Consider the following 13191-nt stretch of genomic DNA (forward strand, 5'->3'; position numbering starts at 1 on the left):
TAGATAGCTGCTTTTAACTACCTGAAAGGTGGATGCAAAGAGGATGGATCTAGACTATTCTCAGTGATAGCAGATGACAGGACAAGGAGTAATGGTCTCAAGTTGCAGTGGGGGAGATTTAGGTTGGATATTAGGAAAAACTTTTTCACAAGGAGGGTGATGAAACACTGGAATGCGTTACCTAGGGAGGTGGTGGAATCCCCTTCCTTAGAAGTTTTTAAGGTCAGGCTTGACAAAGCCCTGGCTGGGATGATTTAGTTGGGATTGGTCCTGCTCTGGGCAGAGGGTTGGACTAGATGGCCTCCAGAGGTCCCTTCCAACTCTGTTATTCTATGATTCTATGATACTGGACAAACCAGCACTGACCTCCATATCTATTCAATAAAGATCTCTTTCCTACAATTCTGCCTACCTTTTACATCACTTATTGCTAAAAAAAACCCATCTTAATTTGGACATCTAACTATCTTATGTATTTAGATATGCCCTCCCCCCCGATCACCATAGTATCTGAGCACCTTACAGTCTTTAATGCGTTTATTCTCACAACACCCCAGTGAGTTAGAGAAGCCCTCACTTTACAGATGCGAAACTGAGGAACAGAGTTGACCAAAGTCACAGAGGTAGGTTGTAGCAAAGGAGACAACTGAACTCAGGTCTCTAGGTCCGAAGCCCTAACCCTAGGTTTGCTGGCATCCATGAAGTCTAAATTGAAACTGAACATTTATTTTTTAAAGTGGGAATATTTTCATGGTTGATTCTAGACTGGCCCACTTCTACTTAGCATGATGTGAGTTGTGTGTGAAATTTCTGGGTCTAGCTTGTGCTACTATTTTCAGAAACATCAAAACCACCTTGACATTTGAATGGTTTTAAATTAATTTTTCAGATACAATATTTGGAAAGTGAAGTGTTTCTTAAGAATCAATGGAAGGTGGTCTGAAGTTTGTCACCATGATCATCCTGTTTATCAAGCAAATGTATGACTAATTATGATTGTAAGGCTTAAATTTTTTTTGCATTTGAGAAAAGCTCTTCCCATGATCAATTCTATGAAGCTATCAGATTTTCCAACCACATAACATTGCCAACTCTATGATGAATTAAATTAACAAACTGACAGTTATATTAACAAATTCCAGTCTCCTGGAACTCTGGAGCTGACATATCACAAGATTTGTCATTTACAGATGCTTCCTGTATGTTAGCCTGATAAGAGCACTGCAAACCTATAAGTCAGCCATCTAAGGCAGTAAAATGGATTTTGAAGGCTCCACGTAAAAGGGAAATAAAGTGCTGCATAAATCAATAGCATAAATGAAGATATTACTAGATATTACCACTGCACCAGTGGTCCCATTGCAACAGTGGAATAATAAGGGTAGTAGAATCTGGCCTTTATTTTAGTTAGAACTTGCTGGATATTTGAGATTCCTACCTGAAGTAACAAATACAGAAATTTGTTGGTATCATGAAACAGGTTTGAGGATGAGAGATAGTCACCATTAAAAGGCAGCAATTTGGGTTCTGCTTTTTTTGCCAACAGTTATTTTCTGCTCAGCACACAGAGAAATCCATGGTAACTGTAAATATTCACTTTTTAATGGTGGCCACTGTGAGGGGCAGTCCAATATATTGTTTCTATTAGTTGAAAGCCTGTGCTGTTTGCATGGGTATGCCAGCTAGGCCAAGTAATCCACTATCTATGCAGTGTCCCGCACATAACCAATGTAATTGTTGCATGCCAGTCATCTGTAGAGTAAGGGTGGTGATTGGTTGAGTTTTCTCTGATATCACAATGTTCTAGGATTCTTGTCATATGTAATTCAAAAGGTATAATTCAAAAATCTAAATCACTGAGAAAACAACAGATCACTAATCCTGGTGATGATTGTCACTATTGTCTTTGCTTCATACTGACTTAGACATTCTAGGCTCTCGAGTGACACAGTCAACGTGACAATCGTGGCATCTTATGTAGATGATGGAGCCAGGTGAAACCTCATTGAAGTTGGCAGGCATGACAGCTGCCTTTCATTCAGGATAAATATAAGAAGCAGTTAAGATCCTTTCTGGAGTAAGACAGCTGAAACAATAAAAGCCATCACCCAAAACAGAGGCCACATGCAAGGCCGGTCAAACTGAGCTATGTGAGAAAAAGGGTAGGTACTGTTTGGTTAACATGTGTGTCCAAGAGAAAAAAATCCTTACATAGATGATCTTCTGAGTTCACCAGTGCAATGGGTAGAATGGCCATAATTAAGGGAGACTGTATATTGGATGCAAACCCTTGTGTACTCAGGAGACTTTTATATGGAGGAGGCTGTCTTGTACATATCTTAACACAACGACAGTAATCTACCTGTTTCTTCAGCAGACGACAAATCAAGGAGTAATCGTCTCAAGTTGCAGTGGGGGAGGTTTAGGTTGGATATTAGGAAAAACTTTTTCACTAGGAGGGTGGTGAAACACTGGAATGCATTACCTAGGGAGGTGGTGGAATCTCATTCCTGAGAAGTTTTTAAGATCAGGCTTGACAAAGCCCTGGCTGGGATGATTTAGTTGGGGATCGGTCCTGCTTTGAGCAGGGGGTTGGACTAGATGACCTCCTGGGGTCCCTTCCAACCCTGATATTCTGTGATTCTATGATTCAGGCTTGAATGTTTTTGCTAGATGAAGAATCCGTAACAAAACACCCACGGGCTTGTAGTGTGTTAATTTATACATCAAACATATGGTTTTGTGTATGGCCTATATTGGGCTGTAATTTCATATGCTATATAATTAGATTTATATGCTTGTGTAAATCATATTGCTATTCATGTGAGCTATTGATTTGGATTTAAAGCATATTAGGATGTATTTTAAGTGCCATCTAATGTGCACTGATGCAAAATATGATTGTGTCAGATTTATTTACCACTTGCATTGGTCTGGATTAGGAAGAGGGACATCCACTTTGCTCTGACCAGGATCATTGACAGTTCCATTATGAAAAGCATCTCCTATTTCACCACATGCAGCCTGATTTGTACACAGCATTTCAAGGGCTCCTGGTGGTGCACTCTATGCAGTATTGACCCACCGCAGATCTGAGAGCTAGGAACATTGTAAGAGCTCCATATGCACTCCTCTACCCCACACCTTTTTCTGCTGTTCAAACATTTTGGATCATTCCGTCAAAAGGAAAATACATAGAACATATTCTAAGGGTAACTATTGTGTAGACAAAAAGTAACAACTATCCTGGAGTCGACACTTGTTTCTTGGACTAGTATGTTTCCGTAATATAACTTTTTAAAAATAATTTAACCTTACTCAGGAACTTCGAAGGTGAGTGTAGTGATTCCAGACTTAATGAGTACTTACGCAACTAAAACCTGTTTTATTTTTGAATCAGCATATTATACTTTGCATTTATACATAGGCGCTGGAACGAGGGTGCTGCTGCACACCCTGGCTTGAAGGATTTTCCCATCATATACAGGGTTTACAGTTTGGTTCAATAGCTCTCAGCACCGCCACTCTACAAATTGTTCCACCACCCCTGCATTTATAAAATGTTGACTGTAAATAAACAGTAAATATTCTACATGATTAAGGATATCATTTTAATTGTATCATTGTCTGTTAGCTTATAAACAAAAAAATCCAGCAATAAAACTCTACTACCTAGGCTGCTGCATGGAATTACCTTATTGTAAGGTTACTTTTTTGTTTCAATACTTCTAGTCCTTATATAAAGGAGTCAAATAAAGGACAATGTTTTCAGAAGTGAGAACCCAGAAACTCTGAAAATCAGACCACCCATTTGGATGCACATGTTGCATGTTTGGATTTAATAAGTCATGATGTCAAATAACACATCTGAAGTTTTATTTAAGTAAGACAATCAAGCAATACTTAATATAGCACTGTAGAGAATCCAAAACATATATACCAAATCTTAGACTGGTGAAATGAGACAGCCCTATGAGAGTCCACTTCTGACTGAACTTAAAAAACTCACCTCTTATATACACTATTCAAAACAGAGAAAAATCCTCTCTCAGGCTTGATCTTATTTTGAATCAATAAGCCAAGGATATTTGTAATTAATTTGTCAATACTAGGCTCATATGTAACCACAATTAGCTCTTAAAGCTTAGACATTAATCTAGTCAATTCATTGATTATAGAATACATCTGCTATATTAGATGTCCCTTGTCCATTACAAAGTTTGTTAATTGGTTTATTTGCATCCCTTATCAATTATACCATTTTGTGCATTACAAAATACATTTATAATAATAACAGACATCTCTTTACATACTACGTGTGTGTTCACAGAAAAGAGACAGTAAATCAAGTATTCACCATGAATTTCTTTTCATGGTGCAACGTTATGAGTGTAATATAATATCTCATTGAAAGGTGACAGGGCCAGAAAGAGTTAATTAACTCACAGACTGACCTGACCTATGGCCGAACTTTAAAGACTGGTTAGGAAGATATCTAAATTAATAGAGCTTTGAAATGCAAGCCTGCATTGTTAGAGATAGAAAGGTAGATGTTTGTTCAGGTCTTGTGATGTAAGCAAACAAGTCTTGTCTATTGCTATAGCTTTGATTCAAAGATTTTAAAAAAGGAATATTAACATTTAGCAAGACACTTGAGTGAAATAGTATTATTGTCTATATGTCTCTTTGAAGGTTGTGGTAACCTGTATCTGAACTGTTTAATGGAGAAATTACCTTGTGCTAATTGCCAGGATGTTTGGGAGAAGGATAGTTAAGCCTATTTTTTCTCAGGCCAAAAGGCTGCTGGAAATGTATAAAAACCTTGGGACATGATCCTTCTTCATCTCAGATCTGCTTTGGATTACAAGAGGGGGAAGCCTTAAGCCATAAGGATTGAGATCCCCAGTCATTGACTGGCGTGACCCCGAATATGGACATTGGACTATAACCTATGGACTATTTCTAAGAGTACTTTTGGCAACTACAAGCTCATCTCTGCTATGTATCTAAACCTCGAGAATTGAATTAAAGTCTGTATGTATATTGATCTTTTAACAAACTCTTTCTCTTTTCTTTTTAAATAAATCTTAGTTTAGTTAATAAGAATTGACTATAAGCATGTATTTGGAGTAAGATCTAAGTTATTATTTGACCTCGGTCTGAGGCTTGGTCCTTTGGGGTCAGGAGAACCTTTTCTTTTATATGATGAAATAAGATTTTCAGAATTTATCATCATATGTTTGACACGTGTGTCTGGATGGAGGCCTGAGTCTGGGTACTTTAAGGGAACTGCATTATTTGGACTTCTGAGTAACCAGTGAGGTACTATAGAACCGGTTTTGTGCTGGCTTGGTAAACCTAAGTACTGGAATATCAACCAGTATTTGGGGTTTGTTTGCCCCATTCTGTTTACAGTTCACCCTGATTGAGTAACCTCAGCTGGCTCCCATGGGCAGCACCATTACACATGGTATTTGGTTTCAATAATTACTAAGCTAAAAAGACATCTGTTCAACCATCCACTATTTTATCAATTACCAAAAGATATTTAAAACCAAGGCATTATGACAAATCTCTGAACGTAATTCCTGGTAAGCTAAAAAGTATCCTTGGTATAATCTTTCAAGAGGTCTCCACTTCTCCTGGCTTCCCCTCTTGAGTTTATTCTCAGTCAGGTCAGTTCCCAGAGCCTGTCCTCTAATTTAGTCTATCAGCCCCTAAATTTTGGGGCTTGCAGTTTCCTGGGTGTTTTCTTAGAGGTAGCCTCATACAGCCCCTTTGTCATCCCAGGCCTCACTACATTCACTTCCTTCACTGTACTCTCCCCTTTATAGCAGGGCTTGTTTTCTTTATTGGTTGCAGCTGTGGGTGCCTGCCTCCATGATTGGCAGCTCTGGCAGCTGCATGGGTGTGTGATCAAGCGGCTTGCTTGTAAACAGGACAGACTCCCCTCTCCCGTTGTCTATGCTCAGTATGGGGTTTGTAGACCCCATTACAATCCCTCAATAGATTTTATTAATGGCAGAAAATACCTGTCACATATCAGTTATAGATAATTCCTTTCTAGACATTTCCCTAAGGGTTTAGAGTACAAAGGACACAATCTGTTAAGTCCAGCTAAAATTCAGCTTCTGGATAGCACACTAGGGTCAGCTACAGTTCAGTGTGAAAACAGAGTGGATAATAAAGTACAGGCCTACTAGAACAAAGACTTTTTTTTTTTTAATCCAAAGCAAAACTCTTTAACATGAAAGTTTAGCCAGCACTTTTGGCTAACACAGAAAAGATTCTGGGTTGTTTGAATAAGAAATCCTGAGAGTTTAATATAAAAAAAAAATATTAAAACAAATATAGACTTAGTTGACTAATTGAAGACACCTATTTCTGACAGGTTGGCCCTGTCTGTGCATTGCAACTCCTCTTTTTCTCTTAAACACTTTTCATATGACAATGGGAATGTGAACTATAGTAGGAAACATTTAATTTTTTAAACAAATGTAAAGTAGAGTGGTCCCCATTAAAGGCAACATTTACCAAGGAGCATCATATCATGGTATTGAAAGAAAAAAAAAGAATGAATGAATAAATAAAAGACAAAACCAATAATGGTCAAGGGCCTAGCACTCCCTGTGCTCTGGCTGCTTTGCATTCTTCCAAGGGTGCACAACTGCTAGAACACCAACTTAGATGGCCTCCTTAGGATTCTCCTGGTGTAAAATGAATACTTAGGTGATGTTGTAGCTCTTGTTTGGCCTCCCTTCCAGTCCTTAGTGTAGTATGCATGGCTGGGGGAAAAGGCACATGTCTGGAGCACTCTTTCTTCCCAAAAACCCGACAAGCTGAAATTGCTCCTTGGTGCCATGATAGTTGGGCATATGTTAGATGCCTCAGGGCTGCTCTGTTGGTTGTTCCAGGAAACTGTCCTAGCACAATGAAAGGCCAGGATCAGAAGGGTGTAAAGCTGACTGATATAACCCGTGCTCTGTCCCAATGAAGACAGAAGAAACAAAACAAAACAAGATCTGAGGGGGGGAAAAACAGGCTGAATATATTTTTGAATGGGACAGTAAAAGGAAATTTGGCAGGAAGCAAATGGTGGGTCACATTCATCACCATCTTAACTTCATATTAAATAGAGCTGGGTGAAATTTTTACATCCAAGATTTTGTTCAGTGAAAAACGTAGATTTGGCAACACTAGAACCTTTCATTAATTGGTGTTGGTTTTGCTGAGGTTTTTTTTGGTTCAAACAAAAAAAACCCGAAATCTCTCATTTCAACATTTTCATAATGAAACATTACACTTTTTCATTTCAAAATTTCCTTTAATTTTATTAGAAAACAATCAAATCCCTTAAATAGTCAAAATTTAAACAAAATGTTTCATTTCTGGTCTAACAAAATGTTTCTTTTGATGCAAAACAATTTTGTTCAAATTTTTCAGCTAATCAAAACATTGGAAAAAAAAACTTTTAATTTTTCAGAATTGCCAGCAAAGCAAAAAACAACAAAAATCCTATTAACCAGGGGTTAATTTGGCCATGCTAGTTAAAAGTTGTGTATTTGATGTCAATACATTACAATAAACCCAGAATAATACATTTTATACATAGTCTTCAGAGAAACCGTTCTGTGTTTTAGTTGTATTGTAAAATTCTATTTGTTCTCTCTCAATCCCAGCTGATTACTATGTGCATTGCCTTTTTGAGGTTTTATAGAACCTGACATGCAATTCTTATTGCCAATGTATGTATTTACTTAAAGTCACCAATAGTGAGAAAAAGCAGTAGTGTAGTCAAAATACCCCATTTAAAAATATTTAGGTCAGAAATGGTTATGGCACTTAAATATTACAAAGATGAATTCAGTTCTTCCCATTCTCCCCTCTAGTCACAGAAAAACTGAGTACTAAACATCAGCTTTGGAAGATTCTTTGCAGACTTCATCATTAGCAAAAATTAGAGATGGTGAAAAGACTCTACTAGATCATTTAAGTTATCCTATCTGTGCAAGATTTTTACCCAAGAAATTGATTTCTCGTGCTTTTTTCTAAGTTTTCACCCTGACATATTGGTCCTGGAGACAATGCAGACAAGTCATATAAGGTGCTACCATATATTGGACCAAAAAATGTTCATACATTATAATACACAAAAGTCCCCTTAGTAGACGTAGGTCTAATATTTGGTACCTAGTACTCAAATACATAAAAAATGGTACCTCGATATTATGGGCTTATTTGTGGCTTTAAGGAAGTGGTAATTTGGTTGTACTGCTTTAGGGGAAATCTGGCTCCTAGTTTCCTCTGTGCTCCAGGGTGGAAGTAATCTGTGCCAGGGATTACTTTCTCTCAAAAAACTGGTTCACCTCTGCTGGCCAGTGTTTTTGGTAGGGAAGAATCAAGGCACTACCTACCTACATGTGCAGGAGGGAGATTAGCAAACCCATGGAGACTATTTTCCCCTCCAAACTGTGTTAAAATCCACAATACAAGATGGGTATAAGGGGGTTTTATACAGCCTTTATTCTCCTGCAAGACAGTGCACAGTCCCAATCTAGCCCTAAATCAAAGTTGATGGAAAACAAGATAATCAAACACTGTGTCACATCCGGAGAAATCTGAATGAGCTTATTCAATATTTTGGCCCATATGAAACATTTCAGAACAGATTGTTAATATTAGCTTTAATGTAGCTGAGTCCTGTCTCATCACAGACCTTGGCAGGAGTCCAGTCCTATCAAACAATAGTGTATTCCCTGTGTTGGAAAGCTATAAAATTATCAGAATGAAAAAGCAATAATATGTTCCTCCTCTCCCCCCTCCCCAGTTTCACATTAATCATCACAGTAACAAATTACTCATGTCTCTTTTGTAGATGGCTATAAACACATGAACTCTTTTTAAAATTCTATCTTTGAGCCATTTTATAATTGCACTAAGACACTCTAAGGCATGTGTCACAAAGCCTCTGAGATGTGTGTTATCTCACAGTAACACACACCTTGTCATGTATTATTTATTACACTGAAGTGTCTTGTAATTTTCATTAACAGTTAGATGTCTAGCAATAAGATAGGAGAGATGCTTCATTTTAACTGTTTCAGCTATGAAATAAGTCTCTAACTTTGTATGTAGACACAGGCTACAATGGAGAAGCAGCAGAGGGTGAAAGTCTCAGTAATATACTGCTTTTTTTTTTAATGGTACTGGAGAAAAAGTGCAGAGAAATTGGAACAAAGTCCACTTTCCCCCTAGCTGAATCCAATGATACTTTGTTGGCTCCACAGATGGAGAGGATATCAGAAATCCTGTCTGGTTTTCCCTTTCTATTAGCCAGAGGTGACTCAGAAAAACAGTGCAACACATGCAGTATCTCAGCAACTCCCCCTATCCAGTCTTCTTGACATTCAGAGGTCTCACTCCACTGTTAAGGTCAAATATGTACATGTGCAATACTCCATGCAGCTACAGTTGTTGATCAGGGTGTCCAAAGCATGGCAGTGGAGACAACAAGCTTATTTTCTTCCTGACCTTCCTCGTCCTCACCCTATTTTGCTGTGTATGGCTAGAACCTCAGATTATATATGACATGAGTTGGTCCCTGATTATCTGCCAAGATTCAGTTGGAAAACACATGGGGGTGTGTGGCGTTTGATCAATGGCACGTTTGGTGAAGGGTGAACTTTTTGTGCCTGCTACAGTTGCAGTAAGTACCTCGCAGTCAGGTGGGGAGAAGTACTGTTTCTTCCACGTGCAGATGCAGCATGCTGAAATTAAAAGAAGTTAGATTGAACTGCTATGGGGCACAACAATGCTGTTACAATGCTTGCTTTTTATTTTTCTTCCTTCTTGTTCAGTTCCAAGCTAAAGTAAATATTAGAAAACAATTATGTCTAAAGTGAGTTTTACTTAAAGGAGACATCCCTCTAGACCTACAATTTAGAAATTACTTGAAAGTGTACTAAAAATACGTAAAAAATAGCTTGAAAAAACAATGAAGTTTTTGTTCATTGTATCTCTGTGGGAGGGCAGGGGCAAACCCTTTAAGGCCCTGCCAAAATGCTGGCTGTAGTCTGCTCTCTGGCCAGTGGTAGAGACACAGGTATTCAACAGGGAGCCCAGCTGCAAGCCCTAATGAGGGCTGGCTCAGAGGAACATGCTGAGCTAAGTACTGACAGCTGGGCTGAGGCACTAGAGAGCTATAAAAGCCCTGGGCAAAGCTCAGTGAGTGGGGCTAGTTGGTTGGTATTGCTGGCTCCTTACCAAAGAAGGAAGCCTTAAAAGCCAGGAGGGTCTGTGGGGCACTAGCAGTTGGGGAATCTGGGAACTGCATGAACGCTGTAAATAAAGACACTTGGGTGATCCAGCAAAAGAAGGTGTGGAAGATTCTTTATTATACCAGCCTAAACACAGGACGTAGGCTCAAGAGGGAGAAAGCCTGCGTGGACCCTGTGACAGGCTCCATAGCAGACTTGCTCAATTTGCACTATGTGTGTGTTTTATTTTTCTAACTGACTGTCTGGGATCTCAAAGTCAAGGTGTGTTAATTCTGGCTTGTATATCACCAGCCAAAAGATTCTGCAATTAGAACATAGTTAAAAATTCCACTGATAACATGAAAGCCAGAAGAAAATATAACTCATATCTGTATTGAGTCAGCAATACTAAAAGGATGAAAACAATTTTTTTTAGTGTCTCTAACAGTAAGTAGCTAATATTTGATTCTTACTATATGCAAGGAACAGATCTTTTGATTAAGATATGTCATATTTTTGTATTGACTAAAAAAAATCCTTTAATGAAACAAAATGACATGCTGCACATTTTCCCCACAAAGAGATCAAATAAAATTGTGAAAGATATGATAGAAAAGAGGACAACTAAAATGATAAAGAATGGACTTTCCATAACTATCTCAGTTATTCACAATGGTAATGAAACTAGTTCTGCATATTTGGGTGAGAGCAGAGTCACTGGGAAGCTCACTGAAGTAAAGAAAATATTGAAGCGGAAAGAAAAGAAAAATAATGCCAGATTGCTCGGGCACTATTCCAACCAAGAATAAAAGGATGGCAAGTTGAGCTGTACTCTGCGTACTGAGTAAATAGTGGCTTATCTACCCACAGTAGTAATATTGGTACAAATAGAGTGTGAGTTTAAACTGCTATAGTTATACTGACATAACTCCCTCGTGTGGACACACTTATTCTGGTGTAAGACAGCCTTTTTCCAGTTGAGTTTATGGGTGCTTTGCAATAAGGGCATCCAGACAATGAAGTTATACTGGTATTACTGTAGCTGTTTAACTCTGTGAATGTCATTATACCAACATAACTTGGAAAAGCCTCTCAGGTAGACAAGCTCTAATACAGTAGAGTTTGTTTTTAGTGTTTACAATTTCTTAAGGGGAATCAGCTCCTCTCTTCCATGCTCATTCCATGAATAGCCCTCTGAGTCATGCAATCAAAACATTTGGCCTGATTTTTGGTTCTGAAAAGCAGAATCTTATCTCAAAGAAATATGTGACTGAATTTATCCCGAGCATAAGTTAATAGAGTTATAACCAGGCCCATGATGTCTCATCATCTAAACTCCCACAGCAAAAGCAATGTAGACACCATACAGCCATGGACAATTCCTAATGACTTTCCATGTGGCCTCAGAGATGTTGTTCACTATGGCTGATAACTTTGTTTTAAACATATATGAAATAAGTAGAAAATGGGGAAATTAAGGGAAAAAAGTGGAACACATAAATGGAACATAAACATGAAATAACTATGGTTTGATTCTGCCACCATTACTTATATTGAATATAACTTTACTCTGTAAGTAGTCCAATTGAAATAACTGAGATGCTGACAAAGTCAGGACCATAACGTATAACTCTAAATAAAACTATAGCAAGAGTTAACTGTTCATTCAGTAAATTATATACAAAGACATTTTGTATTCAAGCAAGTGACACTAAAGCAGTATAAAATTGCTATTAGAGGAATAATTGCAATATCTTAGTGGGAGAGGAGTAACAATAATAATAAAATAGATGATGGACAGGTTTCCTATTAATTCTAAGTTATCTTTTGACAGCTTTTGGAAAACAAGCCTTTTAAAAAATTATTAATGACATAAATTGACATTTTCACACTGAAGACTTTCTACTTTTGAAAAGCTAAACTCTCATGACTTGACTAGAACAGAGATGAGGAATTTCTAGCCAAAGTGAATTGTTTTTCCCCCAGTGAATTTGTTTAAGTGAATTCAGTGCTACTAAAAGTTGATGGATTAACAGTCCAGTCAGCTTAAGTTCCCATCTTTATTCACAGAATAAATGAAAAGTGTTGTACAAACTTTCCACCCCATTGTGTCGCCACATAGTGGCATTTATTCCATAGAAATTTAAACTTTCTGGTATAAAAAACAAAAACTCTCCTCCCTCCCCCCCCAAAAAAAACCTTTCAACCAAAATCCAAACATTTCTATTTAGAAATGGTTCCATAAATCTCACAATGCCTCCTGGGAGTTGTAGTTTGGGTGCTTCATGGCCCCATTCTCCTGTAAGTGCAGCGCTCATGGCCAGATTGACTTTCCCATGATGCACATAGTCTCCCTTCTTGCTGAGCTGCTTCAGAGCACCATGAGAACAGTAGTTTAGCTAAAAGGTCTGGTTCATAAGAGAGAATGGAGCCATAAAGCACTCAAACTACAATTTTTGTGAGGCACTGCAGCATTATGGGCAGATGCAGTTTGATGTTTAACTGATTTGGAGCTAAATATTTTGGTTGAGGTCAAGAAATGGAAATATTTAAATTTATGTTGAATTTATCCAAAACAAAATATTTCATTTTCGTATTCCCAATGAAATGAATGGAATGGAAAAAAAAATAGTGTGGAAACTGCATTTTCATTAAAAAAAAAATCATGTCAACAAAAAGATCCCAAACAGCTACAAGAGAGACATAGAAAAGGAGAAACAACACCAACAGAGAGGGAAAAGGAAGGAATTTGTTTCTGTGATTTGGCGTGGAAATCTCCTTGAAATAAAATCAATCAATATATGAACTTGCATGTGATTTAAGTTACAAATTCAGCTCTTAACAGGAAAAAGTCTCTGCTGAAATATTTTAAATGTTCGTATATAAGCCAGGAGAATGAATTCTAAGGTAGAGAAACGCTCTAGTTGAAAGAGTG

Source organism: Lepidochelys kempii, chromosome 2 (assembly GCF_965140265.1).
Source record: "Lepidochelys kempii isolate rLepKem1 chromosome 2, rLepKem1.hap2, whole genome shotgun sequence".
Taxonomy (NCBI): Eukaryota; Metazoa; Chordata; order Testudines; family Cheloniidae; genus Lepidochelys; species Lepidochelys kempii.